Here is a 13,291-nt window from a genome sequence, read left to right on the forward strand (position 1 = left end):
AATGATTATGTTTCAAGAAATTTTATCTAGAATCGGCAATTTATACAAATCACAAATAATAAAAACAACTAAAATCCTTAGTCTGGGAATGTACCATTTGGACCCATATATTTGTAAGATGTTTATGAAGGACCTCAAAATAAATGAACAACTAATAAATTAGTCCCACATGTATATAGTTATTATTTCTCTCTCTCTCTCTCTCTCTCTCTCTCTCTCTCTCTCTCTCTCTCTCTCTCTCACTCTGGTTCGATATTCTCTCTCCCTCTTTCTCTTGCTCGATATATATATATATATATATATATATATATATATATATATAATATATATATATATATATATATATATATATATTTTCTTGTTTTTCTTTCGTCTTTTCATTTAATAATAATTTTTGTTGCGAAAATTTGTGTAAAAAAAATTCATGATATTAAATTCTAATTATGCTCCCGTGTTTTTTTTTCAAAATGTACTGTTTTCCTGGAAGAATTCCCACCTTGTTTACTGCGGGTACGTTCAAGGTCAAAGGTTGGCTTAAGCCTCTGGCGGCTCCTCCTTTCTGTAGAGCGTGAAAATCGCCCCTTATGGCTAATCCTGGTAGTGTCAGTTTTTTATATTAAGCCTTTCTTTTGACTATGTTGTTCTTTTGTAAATCAGTTTGCCTCAGTAAAGGATCCGAACAGGACCGAAGTACTTGGCTATCTCGCTTTTTCATTTTTTTCCTTTGTGGCAAAAAACCTTTATTTATACATAGCATAACGTTTATATACTTCGTGATGAAGTTATTCATATATATATATATATATATATATATATTATATATATATATATATATATATGTGTGTGTGTGTGTGTGTTTGTGTGTATGTATACTATATACGTGTGTGAGTGTGCATTTCTATATATATATGTTGTATGTTTTTCATGGAAAAGTTTACCTATGGTATTTAAATGAGAAAATGTAACTTTCGGGTTAGTGCATGAAGTTGATTAGTTATATGGTCAACGGCTGAAGAGTATGATTAGAATTATATATTGTTCTCTCTCTCTCTCTCTCTCTCTCTCTCTCTCTCTCTCTCTCTCTCTCTCTCTCTCTCTCTCTCAGAGAAAGGTGATGTATAAAAAAAGATATAGTTTGATAAAGAACCTAAATCGAAACTTAGTCCCGCAAATTGGACGAGACGACGAATCAGAATCTCAGAATCTCAGCCAAACCAAAATGAACATCACTAAATAAATGGCTTTCTTTTATTTAGTTTAGCTTAAAAATTGCCAGCTTAAAAATCGTCAAGTTCAATTTCCTGTTCTCGACATTTCTCATTCATTGCTGCTTCACTGCCCGCAGTTTGATTGAAAAAGATCATTCATGTAAACAATTCACCAGATAGCCAATATTAATTTTTTTCTTATTTATCAGGGATCTAAATATTCATGAATATAAAGACATAGTAAACTTGATTGCTTATTTTTTTGGCTTTTTTTTTTACCGATGGCTAATGAAGCTTCATTTTCATATTTTACTTACTCGGGGGAGTAGGAAGCATAAGACAAATAATAATGAAAGAAAATATTTCTCCTGTGTCAGGATAGAAATTGTTGAAAATTACAAGACATTATCCGCCCTCCAGCTCACTCGAGGCACGTGCTAAAATCTACGGTCAAATGCCTGTGTTGTTTCAACAACGAAAATTAAAACAGATTCACTATATTTTATTAAAAATAATTGTTCTGTACTGTTTAATATGCAAAGAATTTATTTTTGCATTGTCATTCGAATAAATAAATCATAAATAAACTATCTCAAGGGTTCCTGTATCTTTAACTCAACGCGAAACGCCTTTTTAGACTTTTTTAGGCCTTTCCATAAGGCTTCCTTAGGCGCTACCCCCCCCCCCCCACCCCCCCGTCCCCAACAACAACAACAACAAAATAGTTTGTAGGTTTACTCCCCGAGTAATTGAAAATTCAAATTCAATATCAGCTATTTTGCTATAGGACGCGACATCGGGTATATATATATGCGCTGTATTCTGCGTGTAATATATAGAGAGATGCATATATACAAACTCCACTACGTAATCATGCATCTAGTACATTTATCGGGACTGGATGCACACATTGCCATGCATATGCACTTGCATAAATGTATATATGTGTAGTATTCTGCTTATTTGTAATGTTTATGCAAATATGCATAAACAAGCGAAGTGCAATTTTCTCTCTCTCTCTCTCTCTCTCTCTCTCTCTCTCTCTCTCTCTCTCTCTCTCTCTCTCTCTCTCTCTTTTTAGGTGTGTGTGTGTGTTTGCTTCTTCTGAATAGAAAGGGCAGCCTCAGAGCCATTAGGGATTCAAAAGCTCTCCTCTCGACCAAATTCATTAAAATATATATCCTTGAGTTTGTGTATTTGTGATTTTAGTCGCTGGCCAACTTCGAGGGAGTCCACGCTAGCTTTTTGTCGCTCTTGTTTTGTTTGAGACAGAAAACGACAGACAGAGAGATTCGACGATTTGACTGCGTAGCGTTTTAAGTTTTTTTTTTTTTTTTTTTTTTTTTTTTTTTTTTTTTTTTTTTTTTTTTTTTTTTTTTACAGTTTTACTGCTTAACCTAAAAGAACCTGAAAATGTTAGGGATAATATCCACAAAAAGACTTTGATTAGCTTGTGACTTGATTCGTTATTTAAGTTCCAGAGTTTTTCAGTCACAAAAAACGATAGATAAAAGCAGTCTCTTCCCCCAGTTTAAACCTTTTAACCAAAACGTCTTAGATCGTTTTTATAGATGTAGCCATGTTTACAGTACTTCTTATCACTTGGTTCATCTTTTAACTTTCTGACCTTTGCGATAAACAACAGGGAAGCAATTAAATTTTTTTTTTCACGTTATTCAACGTCTACTCTCTCTCTCTCTCTCTCTCTCTCCCCCAGTTTCAAACGTAAAGAAAAGAATCATTAAACTTTTTCTTCCTTTCCTTCGGTACCTCTTCTCTATCAGACGTTCAGACACAGACCAGACAGCAGACAGACAGGTCGAGAGGGCCAGGAGTACCTAGAGAGAGAGAGAGAGAGAGAGAGAGAGAGAGAGAGAGAGAGAGGTCCTTATCCTAAGAATGCCGATACACAAGCCTACTCCTCTTAAGGTCCGGTGAAACTTGAGAAAATAAACTTACCGATAAATTGCTCCTATCCGCAGCCATCTTGCCACTCCTTCCCTGGATCCTTCCCTCCCTCCCTGGCTCCCTCACGCCCTCCCTCCCTGTCTCCCTCCCTTCCTGTTTCCCCCCTCCCTCCATCGACACAATTAGAGCACACCAATTAGACTGCACTTTTTCCCTCTCTTCTTATTTGGTTATTTTATCTGCAGACTCATAAATAATCCTGTCCCTTATCGCTGGTGGATCCTTTAGGAGAAAAGAGGACGTCTCCCAAGTTGGCCAACGTGCTTAGCCTCCAACGCCCCGCTATTTAACAGCATTTGCCTAAAAGAGGGTCTTCTACCAAAATATCATTATTATTATTATTATTATTATTATTATTATTATTATTATTATTATTATTATTATTATTATTCAAAATCCCCCAAATTACTCCAGTTGTTTTCAAACCGCTCTCGCCATTTCTTATTAATTTAGAAAATAATTCATTATGTTGTCGCACATCTTCGAAAAGTTTGGCTGGGTGATACCCGCAGTCATCTCGCTTAAATCCCAAACCTACCTAGAAACAGCGTCGGCATTACGAGAAACCCATTGCATTTTGCATCATGCTTTGCAAGTTACATCGGCATTATTACGTCAGGGACAGACGTGGACGGTTCCTCCCCCCCCGCCCCCCCTCCTGTGGCGCGGATGCGATTTGTAGGTCGTGACTTTTCGAGATTTCTTCTCGCTTTTTTTGTTTCTCTCTCTCTCTCTCACTCTCTCTCCTCTCTCTCTTTCTTTTTCTTTTTTAGTTCCGTACGAGATTGGCCACCATAAAATGATTGCATTCTTTTTCCGGTACTTTTATCCGTACTGGAAATAGAATTGCTTTGCGGGGTTATATTTCTATAAAAAATATAATTAAGAAATTAAAAATCCGGGCTAAGATTTTAGGAGAAAAAAATTTAATAGTATTTGTCAGTTAGGAGGGATATGTCACTTTTCGAAATCTAAGCAAAATTTTATTAAAACGACTTGAAAAACGGCTGATTCAGAATATTCTGAGAGAGAGAGAGAGAGAGAGAGAGAGAGAGAGAGAGAGAGAGGAGAGAGAGAGAGAGTTTCATATCGAACTGATCAGAATAGTTGTATATTACGAGAAGAAAGGATCTTTGGATCCATTAAGAAGGAGAGAGAGAGAGAGAGAGAGAGAGAGAGAGAGAGAGAGAGAGAGAGAGAGAGTGGTGATAAAAAGAAAAATGACATGCATATCATTGGCTTTTATTTATTTATTTATTCATTCATTCATTTATTGATCTATATGCACAGCGATACAAATCAAGCGTATACCCCATTTTACACCTTTGCGACCAGACACAAGAGTATAAAATTGATATAAAATTGATCAAGGAGATCTCAACTCGTAGCATTTGGCAAGAAAATGTCAAAACTCAGTCCTTCACGGACGCCTTCATTATGGATCGAACCGGAATTTATGTCTTATCCGGATCACAAGAGATAACACTGGATCACCCACGGTTCCGGATCCGGTTCCACAAAGGACAGGGTTCTTTAACGATGCCCTGGTCTTCAGATTCATGATGTTATTTCTGTATATTAGAATGCCGACGGAACGGGCAACCGATTGTCCTTTTCTGCAAGGGTTTATGGAGAACACCTCTTGCATGGCACACTGTAGATGAGACTCGAGTTTTTTTTTTTTTTTTTTTTTTGCAGCATTCCTGCGTCTCTCGCTGCATCTACTTTTGTCTTAAATTTGAAATAGCCTCCTGTTCTTTCTACTCTAATACCCCTATGCTGTTCAACTTCTCTAACTTTACCTTGCTCCAGTTTTATGGCAAGGCCTATAAGGCTGTCTAGAAATGCTATTCGGTGGTGTCGTTCAAATGGCAATAATAACAAAAAGGAAACGAAATAGATTAAATGGAAAGAGAGCATGTGCATTTCCTTCTTTAAGGTTCAAGAGATTATAGCTCTTTATAGGGAAAAGGGACAAGAAAAGAATTCTCATCAACTTCAGAACAAAAAGGAAATATGACGAAAGAAAGGATCTAATTTGCTTTAGAAGAAATAATAAAAAGGGAAAGAAAGATATCAGTCTAATTTCCTTAAAAGAAAGAAAAAAAAAAAAGAGGACAAAACCAAAGGGTCAAATTTACTTTAGAAGTCAAAAACAGAGAAAAAAATTACAGAATGAAAGGGTTTAATTTGCTTTAGAATTAAGAAACAAAGAAAATAATGACAGAATAAAAGGATCTAATTTGCTTTAGAAGTAAAAAAAAAGAAAAAAAAGGAAATATGACAAAACCAAAAAGGGTCGAACTAGCTTTAGAAAAAAAAGAAAAGAAATAGTGTCACAACGACAATACCAAATTTCGATTGTAAAAAAAAATCGAAGCAATATCCCATATTATAGAAAAATGCACATTAGTGCGCATTTGATTTTTTACATATTATATGTATTGAGTTTGGTTGTGGGTTTTATGTTAATTAATGTTTGGTCAGGAATAGTTTGATTCTTTTTTATATTAAAAGCAAATGCATTTTATTTGCATACCTTAGTACCTCCTAGGACAATTTCAAAGTAACGAGCCATTCCTGAACTATGTATTTAAGTTTGCCAGGTTGTTCGCCACCTAACACCAGGCTTAGAAACCGTTGTCGGCAGTGAGCCACCTGAAGAAAGCAGTACGGAGAGTTCAGCGTAAGCAACAGCACCAAGGCACTCTTCTTCTCCGGACTTGAGGAAAATTTATTACAGCCAGAAGCAATGGCTGTCTGACATTAGATTGAGAACCGTGGCTCTGGACCTAACTTCTCATGGATGAACGTCATCGTCTTCGACACCTAATACCTACTACTCAAGAGCTCTATAGAAGACTTCCATCATAACCACTACCTTCGTCACTGCTTTATAATGGACCTAAATGACTGGCTATTTGTTGAGGTAAGGTTTGCAATATGTACGGTGCACTTGCTTTGTAAACTTTTAACAATAGTTACGTTATTAGTATAACGAGCGTCTAGCAACCAAACCCATATATATATATAATAAAATCGGAAGGGTCTTATATTGTGTTTATTAAATTTTGTCGTTGATACAGTCCTTAATTAAATTTTCTAAAGTTAAGTTTTTCGAACGTTAATGTTACTCTAAGGAGCAAATTTGATGTTACTTTTATTGATATGTTTTATATTTCCATATAGTTTACTTAACGTTCAAGGATTGTTTTCAAGACTAAGCATACATATATGCACATATTATTTGTTTGTAGCCTCTTGCATTTCAAGTTCATAATATGTTCCGTGCAATGGGTTACAGATCCTTCTGATGTTTCGGAAAAAAAGGGGCAATAGTGCAGACCGAATGCAGGTTCTCTGACGGAGAGAGAGAGAGAGAGAGAGAGAGAGAGAGAGAGAGAGAGAGAGAGAGAGAGAGAACGTCCACGCTAAGTTTTCAAAGGTTTGAAACTCGACCAGGATCATCCTATTCCAGTCATTATTCTCATTGTCAATTGTTATAAGTTTTTCAGTTGATTTGTAAATTAAAATAATTTTTATAACTTATATTTTTGCTTCACCTTGATTTATGTTAAATTGCTCTCTTATGTATCTGCTTTTCGAAAAGAAAGTATTTCAGTAGATAATTATAATAGTAAGAGAGTCAAGCAGTTCCACTTTATTTGTCTGCTTCTGTAAAGAGCTGCATTATTATACTATAACGGCCGTGATATTACAGGTTAGTGTTTATTTACTTATTTCGTTATTTTCTTTCATTCCAGCAACCGGAGTTTCTCCTGGTGTGCTGCAAGTTGAATAATTCTTGCCTTCGTTCCTTCCTCCAGCCAAATTATAACATGTCAGTGATATACCAAATTGTTCCTCTCTCTCTCTCTCTCTCTCTTCTCTCTCTCTCTCTCTCTCTCTCTCTCTCTCTCTTTCAGAGCTGGTTGGAATAAACCCGGGTACTTTTCTTCGGCGTCCTGTGGAAGTTTGTCTGTTGTTGTGATCGATAGATAGCAGTATGGTCTGTAGTAAAAGTTTCCGAATCTTAATTAATCAGAGCTATGGAAAGCTGTTCTGAAGGATGTGTCCTCATTATCGATGAGTATTTTCCTCCATTAAAGAGATAACGAAAGTCATCATCTCTATGATTAAGTGGCGTCGGATTCATTGTGCTCCCATTTTGTCCCGTAGAGTTTAGTACTAGGGCGCGGAGCTGCTTTCAGGAGGACGCCCATTTCCGGTTTGTAGTTATAATTGGCACATTCAACCTTTCCTCTATTTCCTCTTTACTATCACATGCACATTTATTCATTATCAACTTCTCTCGTCTGTGTACGCTTTGCTCCTGATACATACTAGCATCAGGTTGCGTTTACGCTCCTTATCAACTCTATTATAGGATTTGACATTAATAGATTTCCACTTCTCAATGTGCATTGGCACACTCGATATGCCCCTCTCCCCCCGCCCCCTTCCCCCCCCCCCCCCCCCCACCACCACCTCTCTTAATCAATCCAGTGCCATTTTAATTGAGTAGTACTCACTGACGACTTGTGAGAGACTTTAGTTATCAGGAAAATATTTTCTTGTATTGCATAAGCGACGTCATCTCCCCTTTTCGACTATTGACTTCTTTAAAATCTTATTTACTTTGTTTATTACGCTCATTCAGTGGCCGGTGTTTCTTATGCTCATTTATGGGCCTTTTTTTTCTTTTTATTAAGCTCACTCAGTAGCCTGTTTTTTTTATAATGCACACTCAGGGGCCTGATTTTTAATTATGCTCATTCAGGGGCCTGTTTTTATTATGCTCGTTCAGGGGTCAGTGTTTATTATGCTCATTCAGGGGCCGGTATTAATTATATTCATTCAGGGGCCACTGTTTATTAGCTCATTCACGGGCCCGTTTTTTTTATGCTCATTCGGGTGAAAGTGTTTACTATGCTCATTCAGGGGCCGGTATTTTTATATTCATTCAGGGCCACTGTTTAATATGCTCATTCACGGGCCCGTTTTTATTATGCTCATTCAGGGGCCAGTGTTTATTATGCTCATTCAGGGGGCCTGTGTTTATTATGCGCATTCAGGGGCCCGTGTTTCGTATGCAATTGACTGATATGCTTATTTTCATAGGCGTCTATTTTTGTAAAATTAAAATATTTCCCTCAGACAAACAGGTATACGCACCTACTAAACTTAACTCTCTCTCTCTCTCTCTCTCTCCTCCCGAAACCCAGCTACGACCCACAGCCATGAACCAACAATCAGTCCCATAATTAACAACTACGGTCGATAGGGGATAGGGGATCAAACACTGATACGACGGTTATGAGCAGAGAGAGAGAGAGAATGATCCCTTTTACAAAGACAAACAATTTGTTAGAACCTCTAAGTTCTCACCTACGGTTTATGAGTGTCTCCATAATTATAGGGGCTCTTTAGACCTATAGACAAAATAGCCCTTTACTCGGGGAGTAAGCCTACAAACTACTGTTGCTGTTGTTGATCTTGTCGTTTTTCTCACTTACTCGGGGAGTAAGGTACAAACTACTTTGTTATTGTTGTTGACACTTACCCAGGGAGTAAGCCTACAAACTACTTTGTTATTGTTGTCACTTACTCAGGGAGTAAGCCTAGAAACTACTTTGTGTCTGCTGATGTCACTTACTCAGGGAGTAAGCCCACAAACTACTTAGTTGTTGCTATCACTTACTCGGGGAGTAAGCCTACAAACTACTTTGTTGTTGTTGTTCTTGCGATTTGTAGCCCATTTTGGCAACCCTGCCCCCACCCACCTAATGCTACTACTAACACCGCCACCCCGCCCCCGCCCCCGCCCTCCACTTCTCTAGTCAGCTGCTCGGTGCACGTTCGCACACAGAAACGTACACGGGTGTGCGTACGCACCCACCTCCTCCCTCCCTCACGTGCCTACCCCTCTCTCTCTCTCTCTCTCTCTCTCTCTCTCTCTCTCTCTCACTTGCATCTCCAATGCATAGCTTCTAGTCAAGGCTATGTAATGGAGAGGTAAGTATTTATTTAAAGAATATATTTTGAATTAATTATTTATATACGATTACTATAAGTTACAAGTAGTTCAAGGGGCATTAACTTTATTATATAGTTGTATTTATAGATAAGTTAAGTTCATTAAATCTCTCTCTCTCTCTCTCTCTTCTCTCTCTCTCTCTTCTCTCTCTCTCTCTCTGTCTGTCTGTCTGTCTTATTTGTGGCCTACAACAGTGAGCTGAGTGGAAGAAATATAAATAAAAAATAAAAACCTAGGATTTATTTCACAGCTGAGAGAGAGAGAGAGAGGCGACATTTTCAAAGAACCAAAGCCGACGTTTTCCATAAATTTTGTCTGAATTCCTGGAACATCTCGACTTAATTTAGGTTCAGACAAGGATCCCCCATTGGACCTCACGAGATGTATGTGTGAAGAAGTTCTCTCACTTTCTCTCCCTCTAATTTTGTCATTAAAATCATCAGGTTATAATATTGATGCTTGGGTATCGCCATTCGTAGAACCTCAGGCAGGTCTTTCTTGAATTCTATGTGTTCGAGTAATGTATGAATGACAGTGCTAAATATTATTATTATTATTATTTTTTTTTTTTTCTTTGCTCTATCACAGTTCTCCAATTCGACTGGGTGGTATTTATAGTGTGGGGTTCCGGGTTGCATCCTGCCTCCTTAGGAGTCCATCACTTTTCTTACTATGTGCGCCGTTTCTAGGATCACACTCTTCTGCAAGAGTCCTGGAGCTACTTCAGCCTCTAGTTTTTCCAGATTCCTTTTCAGGGATCTTGGGATCGTGCCTAGTGCTCCTATGATTATGGGTACGATTTCCACTGGCATATCCCATATCCTTCTTATTTCTATTTTCAGATCTTGATACTTATCCATTTTTTCCCTCTCTTTTTCTTCAACTCTGGTGTCCCATGGTATTGCAACATCAATGAGTGATACTTTCTTCTTGACTTTGTCAATCAACGTAACGTCTGGTCTGTTTGCACATATCACCCTATCCGTTCTGATACCATAGTCCCAGAGGATCTTTGCGTGATCGTTTTCTATCACTCCCTCAGGTTGGTGCTCGTACCACTTATTACTGCAAGGTAGCTGATGTTTCTTGCATAGGCTCCAGTGGAGGGCTTTTGCCACTGAATCATGCCTCTTTTTGTACTGGTTCTGTGCAAGTGCCGGGCATTCGCTTGCTATGTGGTTTATGGTTTCATTTTTCGTATTGCACTTCCTACATATGGGAGAGATGTTATTTCCGCCTATCGTTCTTTGAATATATCTGGTTCTTAGGGCCTGATCTTGTGCCGCTGTTATCATTCCTTCAGTTTCCTTCTTTAGCTCTCCCCTCTGTAGCCATTGCCATGTGTCATCGCTGGCTAGTTCTTTAGTCTGTCTAATGTATTGTCCGTGCATTGGTTTGTTGTGCCAGTCCTCTGTTCTGTCTGTCATTCTCCTGTCTGTATATTTCTGGGTCTTCGTCTACTTTTATTAGTCCTTCTTCCCATGCACTCTTTAGCCACTCGTCTTCACTGGTTTTCAGATATTGCACCAGTGCTCTGTTCTCGATGTTGACGCAGTCCTCTAGACTTAGTAGTCCTCTCCCTCCTTCCTTTCGTGTTATGTATAGTCTGTCCGTATTTGCTCTTGGGTGTAGTGCTTTGTGTATTGTCACATGTTTCCTGGTTTTCTGATCTATGCTGCGGAGTTCTGCCTTCGTCCATTCCACTATTCCTGCGCTGTATCTGATTACTGGCACTGCCCATGTGTTTATGGCTTTTATCATATTTCCGGCGTTGAGTTTTGACTTGAGTATCGCCTTGAGTCTCTGCATGTATTCTTTCCTGATCGTGTCCTTCATCTCTTGGTGTTTTATATCCCCTCCTTCCATTATTCCCAGGTATTTGTATCCTGTCTCATCTATGTGTTTGATGTTGCTCCCATCTAGTAGCTTTATCCCTTCAGTTCTCGTTACTTTGCCTTTTTGTATGTTGACTAAGGCGCATTATTATTATTATTATTATTATTATTATTATTATTATTATTATTATTAGTTATTATTGTTATTATTGTTATTATTGTTATTATTGTTATTATTGTTATTGTTATTATTGTTATTATTATTATTGTTATTATTATTGTTATTATTATTATTGTTATTATTATTGTTATTATTATTATTATTATTATTATTGTTATTATTATTATTGTTGTTGTTATTGTTATTATTGTTATTATTATTGTTATTATTATTATTGTTATTATTATTATTGTTGTTATTGTTGTTGTTATTGTTATTATTATTATTATTGTTATTATTATTATTGTTGTTATTATTGTTATTATTGTTATTGTTATTGTTATTGTTGTTATTATTGTTATTATTGTTATTATTATTGTTATTATTATTATTGTTATTATTATTATTATTGTTATTATTATTGTTATTATTATTATTGTTATTCTTATTATTGTTATTGTTATTATTATTATTGTTATTATTATTATTGTTATTATTGTTATTATTATTGTTATTATTGTTATTATTATTATTGTTATTATTATTGTTATTATTATTATTGTTATTATTATTATTATTGTTATTATTATTATTATTGTTATTATTATTATTGTTATTATTATTGTTATTATTATTATTGTTATTATTATTGTTATTATTATTATTATTATTATTATTGTTATTATTATTCTGAAAGCTCCAAAGTGAATCGTTAGGCTAATGACGAGTGCTATCCCCTGAAGGGACTACTGGCCCAGTCCTGCCTTATACGTATAGCTAGTCCATGGAGGTCAGTTCTACACATTTGGGAAAATACCTTTGCTCCTCACGAAGCCGTATGATGGGCGAGTGGGCACATTTCGTTCATTCATTCATGGCTTCCGCAGTGACCCTATCTATCCTTTGTATCGCATCACAGGTGGATTCGTTATTTTCTCTCGCAACAACAATATGGCGTCTGAATACGAGTGATTAATTGCCAGCACCAGTCGTCATGTGGACTGTCCATGAGTACACACACTGCTGTAGCGCTAGATGACCTCTCTCTCTCTCTCTCTCTCTCTCTCTCTCTCTCTCTCTCTCTCTCTCTCTCTCTCTCCAACCAAAAGCAGAGCTGTCAGACAGCAGACCCCATGAATCGCCATCTTGACGAATGCAGAAAACTCCGATCGATCTGTTTTCATGGTTGTGCAAATGATCAATTATCACAAATTTAATTGAGCTCCAACCATCATAATTAACCATGAGACACAAACCGATTTTCTGGTGGGATCAGAGGGGCAGTGGGTCATCTTTAGACATACTTTTTTGAAAATCTTATCATTATTATATATCTATAAATATCGATATCTATATATATATATATATATATATATATATATATATATATATATATATATATATATAATATGTCGCAATCTGGGTTTTGTTTCCATCTGAATGTGGGTTTTTCTGAAAAGTGCGAGTGGCTTGGACAGCCCTGTACAGTTGGAGACTGTCTGTCTTCCTGCTGACTGACTGACTGTCAGGAGCGATACAGAGAATGTCAGAAATGGAAAGGTGATGAATGCAAGTCCAGGAACTGGAATAGATGGACTACTTTGGATGACATCAAAAGTTGACCAAACTCCACTTGCACATGATTCCTACTCGCTCAGTGATCAGTAGAGCATTCCAAATCACAAGGGGTCGTCTAGCCTAGGGTGATTTGAAACGTGAATAACCAAATCGTAGCCCAAGACCCACACTACTGCTACGACACCCAGATTACTGTACTAATCCTTTTAACTGACATTATTCGAGATATGACATTGCGTTGTGTATACAAATGAGGGTACATAAATGACATTAATTTAATGAGGTTGTGAATGATGGATTCGTCGTAGTGAAAGACGAGTTCGCTATCCTAGCCTGAATGAGACTGGCTTCCAGCACAGTCTGTAGCTACTTCGTAACTGTCAGTCAAAGGACATCCCAAGAAAACTCCCCTCATTCTAGATAATGCATACATATCCCCTAAGGCCGGTGTCACACTATGTCGGCTGATTGTCGTGGGAAAACACATAGTTCTATGCACGTGATC

Source organism: Macrobrachium nipponense, chromosome 6, assembly GCF_015104395.2.
Source record: "Macrobrachium nipponense isolate FS-2020 chromosome 6, ASM1510439v2, whole genome shotgun sequence".
NCBI classification, from domain to species: Eukaryota; Metazoa; Arthropoda; class Malacostraca; order Decapoda; family Palaemonidae; genus Macrobrachium; species Macrobrachium nipponense.